Here is an 8619-nt window from a genome sequence, read left to right as displayed (position 1 = left end):
GAAATGAAAAATGTTCCCCAGTGCCTTATGTGGGCAAAGATAAGTCATCACTGAGAATAGTGATATTTCACTTAGGAATGCCAGAGCCAGAAGTCTTAGGAAAAAAAGATTCAGAATTAGGAACCAGTGTTTAAAATGAGAATGAGCATGGATTTTTCTAAGTATTTCGCTTCTTTCTGTTAATCTAATGCACCGCATCTATTTTGCTAATATTTGGCTACCAACAAATGGGGACAGAGAGGCCCCTTTTCCATTTCCATAGGTTGTTGAATTTGGGATTAGAGAAGAAGGTAGAGAGATGTTTACCTTTCTTCTAAATAAAGAAAGGCCATCTGTTAAGATTATCTAGGTAGGCAAATCCTTTTTGATTCATCTTCTGTGACAACAGGGTTAGAAGATAACTATTAGACCAGTGTTATTCACATTACCTAAGAGAAATACACTTTTTTTTTTCTGAAATCAAGAATGTGCCCATGAGTTAATGTTAATGAGAAGAAAATGAAAGAGTAACTTGGCAGGGAACTCCAATTCTGCCTCAGACTCAAGTCAAGTGATCACAAAGGATCAAGTCTAACTGTAAAGAATACTTTTCTTCCTCTGATCAGAATGACAACTGGGGTGACTGGCAACGAGAGGGCAAGCTTCATTCTAGCAAACAAACACCAACTTTCGTAAGTGCCTTTTAATGTGTAGGGAGTCTTTGTGGAGGAAAAGGATGCACAGTTGGCAAGTACAGAGCTGTAAGGGGATAGTTTTGACATTCTGATAAAACGTCTAGGTTTACTTTGGATTTGACTTTATCATTTACTGAAGGATATTATTAGTGTGAAGATGATAGCCATTCCCTGACTTTCTAAACTGAAGACAGTGAAATGTATATGAACAAAAGATCTGTTATTGAGACTTCTACCCTGTTTACTCAGTAACTTCTATTCCTAATCATTCAACTTTACAAAGAGATAAAGCATGAACTAGGAGGAAAAAGCCACCCAGTTCAAGGGGCCCCAGATAGAACGGTGAAAAAAAGTCAGGTTAAAAATGGAAGCTCAGTAAACCCTGAGTGTGCCTCTTTCCCTTATTGCAAATTCTGCTATGTAAAAATACGTTTGTTCTATTTAGTCAGACGGCACCCTGCATGTCGGAAGTTAAAATTGATATTGTAGCAATAGCCGTGATTGAAAAAAATAAACAACTTTGAGTCTGAGAGCAGAAGACGAGGGTGTAACAGTAAAATACCTTGGGCACAGTGAGGCAGCAATATAGTTTCCTGGCAGCTTTTTGAATGGAGAGATAAATGATCTAACTTGTCAAAAGTCAGAGTCTTAAAAATTAATTTCCCTCCTTGATTTTTAGACTATTTGATTTTTAAAATGTTTCACTTTTATTTAAAAAAAATACATGATGAATAAAAATAAATTGATATCACTAGGTTTCATCTTATTACTGATGTCATTATTTGAAACCAATTTGGAAAAAGACTTGATTTTGTACACAGGAAAAACAATGAATGTTAAGTGAATTGAATGAGTTGAAGAAAAGGTCTCTATAAGTTATTTAATTGCCTGCTAAAGTTAATTCTCACTCAGTAGAACAAGGAGTTGCATCTCTAGTTTCTCAAAATCCAAAGTTATATGGAGTTTGGTTGAGGATGGGTAAATGTGTTGTGAATAAGCTCAGCTGCAAAATTGAATTGGGCAGCCATAAGCTGGAATTAATCATCACTTCCATCATTTTTCATTTCCCTATGTCTGATATATGCTGTGTGGGGGTTCTGGAACAGTAGGAAGCATGACCGAGTATCAAAATTGCTGTATATGTGTACATGTTATCTCTCTTAAAAGAATATAAGCTTCTTGAGAGTAAGACCTATTTCATTTTTGTCTGTTCTGGGACCATGATCAGACAAACTCCATCTTTGTTCTTGAATGGGATGTGCCACTCCCTTATGGCCCCACTCACCATCCCTGTTGCCTTGAGAATCAGTTGCTTTCCCTAGCCGCTATTACTCTATGTATATGGTCTTTCCCACTAGAATGTAAGCTCCTAGAGGGCAGGAACAGCCTTCGCTATTGTGGTTATATCCTAGCACATAGTGAAAAGCTTGACATATAGCAAAAATATAATTTTTTAAAAAATTTCTTCATTTATAGAGATGTCTTGGGTATCTCAAAAGCTATGCCAGCAGAGTACAAATTCTGGCAGGTCTTACCAAGAAGGGAACATTTTAGGTATGAGCTAGCTTGCTTCTCAGGAAGTGGTGGAAGTGTAATTTAAGTGTCTTAGAGATACCCTGGAGCATGGGTAGTCATTTACTCATTAGTTTGATTCTCTTAACCATGTGGTGCATGGTAGTCTCTGTTGACTGGCTATGTAACTAGACTTATGGTTGCCTTCAAAAAGTACTAGCTAACCAGAGGTTTGGTTATTCTTTTTTATTTACTACTCTCTTTTGGTTTTACTCCTTTACTCAGATGAGAGACAAGGGGAGAGAGCATAGATCTTCTCCCTTCTAAGGCTGACACGTTAAAACAGGCCTAGATCCTCTTACTTTACTGTATATTCTTTTCCATTTTAGGTAAAGGAGATTAATCTAGAGCCTCTGACCTTGTTTGTTTTAAAGGCTAGGAAAGCAAGCCTCAGAGAGCCACTGAAGGGCAGGGGTTTCATGAGTCTGAGCCTATGTAAGATTTTGTAGCCATCTGGGCATCATTGCCTATACGGTAAGGAGTGATCTTCAGGAGAACCATTCAGACTCAGGCTAGTGGTAGCTGAGGGTAGGAATCATTTGGCAATAATCTGCATTTGGACATGAAATTGATGGGAACAATGCTATGTGGAAACCATCCTTAGTCAAAGCCTGCTTTCTTCAGAAACAAGGTAGCATATGTGAAAGTGTGCTACCAAGGTGCTAAGGAAAAGTGCTTGTGCTTCTGTTCTTGCTATATCTTTAAAGCAAATATTATTTCTAAAAGTGAATTGATGTTAAGTGGTTAAATGAAATTGGAGCTCTGGTCACCAGTGAGTAACAGCAGCAGGAACATAACCCATTGGGGCTTGATCCAATGAAATTGGAAGAGAGAGACCCCAGAACTCTTCAGAGTAGACATAGAATCCTAAAGCTGAGCTGTAGCAATCTGACTCTAGGATCATGAGTACAGAGTATACTTTCTACATAAGTATACACAAAAGATGTACAAAATTAATGTGCAGTCATTTTTGGCATGAAGGGCACTAGTAACTGAGGGATCAGGAATGACTTCATTTAAGAGAATTTGGTGGTACAGTGGATAGAGTACCTGGCCTGGAGTCTGGGAGATTTATCTTTCTGAGTTCAAATCTGGCCACAGACACTTTAGCTGGGTGACCCTGGGGAAATCACTTAACTTTGCCTCAGTTTCCTCACCTGTAAAATAATCTGGAGAGGGAAATGGCAAACCACTCCAGTATCTCTGCCAAGAAAATGTCAAATGGGGTCATGAAGAGTTGGACATAATTGAAAAATGACTGAACAAGAGAGTTTTGGAGATAACCATGGTTTCTAAGAGACAAATGTGAGGAAAAAATTCATTTTAGGCATAGGAAACAGTCAATGTGAAGGTGTGGAGTCAGGAATATTGCATATGAAGTCTGTCTGGCTAAACTATAGGCAAGGAAAGGGAACTAATATATAATCAAATTTCAAGTGTTGGTCGAAGGCATGCTATTAAGGACTTTAAAAGGCAAACAGGGAACTTATATCTTCTCAATAGGCATCCATCAATTTGCTGAGTAGGGTAACTGTCAGATTTGCCCTTTACAGAAATCACATTGGTATCTTTATAGAGGGTGGGTTGATGTAAGGAGACACTTGAGGCAAGGAGGTCAATTAGGACTTTATTATAATAATTCAGAGGAGAGGTGATGAGGGCCAGAACTACCTTAAGGAGAAGAAACAAATACAAGAGGTACTGTGCTGGTAGACAAATTTGTCTACAACTCTAAGATAGCAGCTAGCCAGGTATTGCTCAGCTGAAACTTCATGGTACTTATCCCTGTCCTTTACCTACCCTTGAAGTTTTCCCAGGTTCAGCTGGGGAACTTGACCTCTCCAAACTGGAGGGAGGCTCCCCATTCTTGACGTTAGCTCATTAGATAGGACTGTTAATTAGCTTTTTCACCATTTTCACCTCCACTTCCTCACAGTCCAATGAACACCAAGTGAGGTCTTCTTTTCTAGTGTTCTCTCATTCTTCAAATGACTTTTCCTTTCCACCCTTCTCAATTTGTGCTGGGGTATTCAACTGCTTCAGTAGCCTGCTGCTTTTTTTTTTTTTAACTCAGGAAGAAGAAGATGACAGCTGCCTTTAAACCCTGGGACCCACTAGACAGAGAGTTGCACTTCAAAACCAACCAGAAGAGGAACCTGAGCAGTGCTCAGGGATCTGAGCAAGTCATTTTATTAGTATATCCATGGAATTCCAATTTGGCAGTCAATTAAAATGTATTCATCAACATGGTATGAATGCAGGGATGGACTTCAGTCATCTTGAACTGACTTGAAGACTGATTTAAAAAATCAGGTTTAGCAGCTACACTTTGGAAATGAGAAAATGCTACAAGTCAGGGCTTGATTTATTTTCTTATTGATTGTTTATTCTTTAAAAAGTTCAGAGAAAATGTTAATAATGCATTTTAAACTTAAAATATTTTGAATGTACATTCCCCTCCCCACCATGAAGCTAGTTGTTAACTATTTATCAGCATAGCCCTATATGAATCTTTGAGACAAGATGGCTGGCAAAAATCGGTCAAAGTATATCTGTTCATGCTCTGAAGTGAGGGTGGGAAAGGGACTCTCCATCATGCATTCCTGAAAGCCGGACCACCCTAAGCTACCATGCACTTACTTCTAAATAAGTACCATGAAGCTTCAGCTAAGCAATGCCTGGCTAGCTGCTATGCTAGATTAGTAAACAATTTTTTCTTACTTCTTGCATGTTGCAAGAGAGACCCTAAGAGACACTCTCGGTCAGCGGCCGGCGCCATTGTGTTCACACACTGTGCTCCTTTCCTGCCCCTCTCCTTTCCTGTCCCACACTCATTTCCTCTTCCCAGTTCCTCTTCCCGGTCCCTCCCACCACCTCCATGGGCTTCAGAGATCTCATAACACCCTCGGGGCTGCAGAACCTCAATAACTTCCTGGCGGACAAGAGCTACATCTAGGGGTATATACCATCTCAGGCTGACATTGCAGTTTTTGTAGCAGTCTCAGGCCCATCACCTGCCGACTTGTACCATGCTCTCTGTTGGTATAACCACATTAAATCTTATGAGAAGCAAAAGGCAAGTTTTCCAGGAATAAAGAAGGCTTTGGGCAAGTATGGACCTGCAAATATGGGATGTAGAAAAAATACCACAGGAGCTACCGATAGCAAAGATGATGATGACATTGATCTTTTTGGGTCTGATGAGGAAGAGGAAAGTGAAGAAGCAAAGCAGCTAAGAGAAAAACGCCTTGCTTGGTATGAATCAAAGAAATTTAAAAAAAAAAAAACCCTGCAATTGTTGCCATGTCTTCGGTCTTACTGGGTGTAAAACTTTGGGATGATGAGAAAGATATGGCAAAATTGGATGAATGTGTCAGAAGCATTTAGGCAGATGGCTTGGTATGGGGATCTTCTAAACTAGTTCCAGTGGGATACAGTATCAAGAAGCTTCAGATACAATGTGTGGTTGAAGATGATAAAGTTGGGACAAATATGCTAGAGGAACAATTACTGCCTTTGAACACTATGTGCAATCCATTGATGTTGCTGCCTTTAATAAGGTCTAAAACCTACCATCCTCAAAAATTGCATTTAAATAAAAATATTTGTAAGCAAAAAACAAAAAACAAAAAACAAAAAACAAAAAACAAAAACAAAAAAACCTACTACACCAAGATACTGGAGCAATGTGATCATTGGTGACGGTGGGAGTGCCCACGCTGATGAAATGATGAATGTGTTGTTGAAGTGTTTCAGAATTTTTTAATAACTTTAAATATTAAAAATAGTATTCTGAATTGTTGCAAAAACTATTCATAGGGTTCATATTTCCATAATGTCTAGGAATCCCAGTAATTACCCTCAAAGCCAGATGAACCTTGTGTCTGTTGTACCTCATACATAGTAAGAGTTAATAAATGCATGTTATAAAATGGGGATAATAACAACACCTACCTTCCATGGTTGTTGTGAGTGTCATATGAGAGAATAGTTGTACAACACTTAGGACAATATTTGGCACAGAGTAAATGCTATATAAATGTTAAATTATTATTAATTAGTAGTAAAATCATATTGTTCATTAGTAATAGTGGTAGTAGTAATAGTAATCACCTCTAGAAACATGAAAGAACAGAAACATGAGGTAGATATCTGATATCAGCTGCTTAAACACATTAGAGTAGAGAAGGAAAGTAGAGTGGTTGGACTTCTTTATGGTCTTTTTTTATTCTGCCTTTAATTCTAGGATATGGCTCTTTAAAGAACAACGTCACTTGCACACTAGAATCTTGCTTATCTATCCTCAGAATTCATTGTAATGCGGATATGTGGTGAACATAAATCAAAAGATCTTTAGTTACTAATGCACTAAAAGGATCTTGCTAGAAAGTGATGATTGGACTCCTGAATGTTGCATAACTGAGTTGGACCAATAAGGATATTGGGTAGTCTGGTTTTGCACTAAAAGTTTCCGTTATCTGATTTTCCATAGTAACTTTTCTTCTCTCCCAAATCTCTCAACTGCACTTGTGAATGTCATATTCATAATGGATCATTTTACCAAGTTCTTTGCTGACAAGATCAAGGCCATCCAAAATGAGTTGCTTCAACTTGCTTCCTCTAAGCTTTGAAAATTCTCAAGTTTTATCTATTCTCTCCTTTTTTTCCTCTTGTCTAAAAAGGTATCCCTGTCCCTTGTCATGATTCATTTTGTGCCCTTGACCACCTCCCTTCCTGTCTCCAGGACTTTGTCATATCAATCATCCAATCTCTCTGTTGACCTTCTTGGGGATACTGCCAGGAGCTCATGTAATATATGTGTGCACCCTGGATAACTGAAATTGGTTGCTATCTCCTACTTTAGATAAAGATAGAACATCCATAAAGGGAATATAAGTGATAATATGACCTAGATTCAGCCTTACACTGCATATGTGATCCTCAGTTACTAAGCTCAGTCATATTACCAGAGGGCTACCTGGTGACCCTTGTTCTAGGGTCTAACAATATTCAACTTACCTTATGAATAATACAATAAAAGTTTAACATATTATCACTAATAATAATAACGCATTTACAATTGCATGTCAAAATATCCAAAATATTTCTTCAAAACAATCTTGTGAGGTAGATGATGCAAGTATTATTATGTAAATTTAACAGATCAGGAAACAAAAGATCACAGTGATTAAAATATTCATTCTGTTGGGATTATAGCTATGGAGACATTCATCTAAAGACGATGATGATGATGATAGCAATAGCCATTTCAAGAACTGGCAATTGGCAATTTAAAGATGGCCTAATATGTAAACATTTTACAGTGAAAATAAATTTAAGACATGCTTATACTTTTGGAAATAAAGCTACCTATAACCTAAAGGAGGTGCTTAAATCAGAGGCCAAATTTGTCAGCAGATAATAAAGCATAGGTTGCATTCCTTTTGCTTCTAAACAGAGAATGTCTGGAATTTTCTACCACTGAAAAGAAATTGAATATTTAAAGGTAATTTGACCTGTACAGTGTGTACCATGAATCTTTTATGTGACCTATAGCAAATGTATTTATATAGTATTATTCTGAGAATATTTGTGTTATTCATTTTCTGGATATTATTTTTCCTGGTATCCTCCACTATCCATTTAGCCAGAGATGGTAATAAGCAGCTTCTTGTGTGTAACCCCTTAAAGTAAAAAGATGGGTCTTCTTTTGCTTTATTCTCACTGAAGAGAAGAAGACAAACTGACAGATACACACATAGAGACAGCCAGAAGATGAGATACAGAGACAGAGAAAGACAGAGAGAAGAAAAAAGGAACAAAAGTTCCATTGAAAATCAGTGAAACATCATTGCATTTTCCCAGAGACTATATTTTGGGATAGTCATAACCATAAAAATGTAATTGGGATAACATTTTATATATGTTAGAAAATGTAAATGGAAGTACTCTTTTTATGTTGCATTAAAATTTTTGATAAGTTCCCTTTATAATACCTCATTGTGTTAGTGCCTAGAATGATCAGGGAGTCCAACTTTCACTTCAGTTAATAGTCTAAGAAAGTTTTTAATCTTGAACTTTTTTTTTCCTCAACTGCCCTTGATATAATTGGAAACAAAATATTTGTATAGAAATGCTGATGCCCTGTTATTTTAGCTTGAATCATAAGATTAAAAATGTAAGTTTTTAAAGGGCCATGTCCAGATAGTACTCTGAATTATATAAGTTAATTTCTCTAACCCACTTTTCTTTTTCAGAAGTAGACAAATTATGGTTCATCTGATGATTTGTTTCTTTTCTTTGTCCAATAAATGCTGTATGTGACAGCTTACGAGATTATAGAAAGATTGATCAGAATTTCCAAGTCCTTACT

The 8619-nt window shown here is 37.3% G+C and overlaps 1 pseudogene; it reads left to right on the top strand.

Moving 5' to 3' along the window:
- The first annotated feature begins 5124 nt into the window (after positions 1 to 5124).
- LOC114035360 lies at positions 5125 to 5812 on the top strand (annotated as a pseudogene).
- Positions 5813 to 8619: the final 2807 nt, after the last annotated feature.

This window comes from Vombatus ursinus, unplaced genomic scaffold (assembly GCF_900497805.2).
Source record: "Vombatus ursinus unplaced genomic scaffold, bare-nosed wombat genome assembly UNPS02009205.1, whole genome shotgun sequence".
NCBI lineage: Eukaryota > Metazoa > Chordata > Mammalia > Diprotodontia > Vombatidae > Vombatus > Vombatus ursinus.
This window is presented reverse-complemented; position numbering and strand designations above follow the sequence as displayed.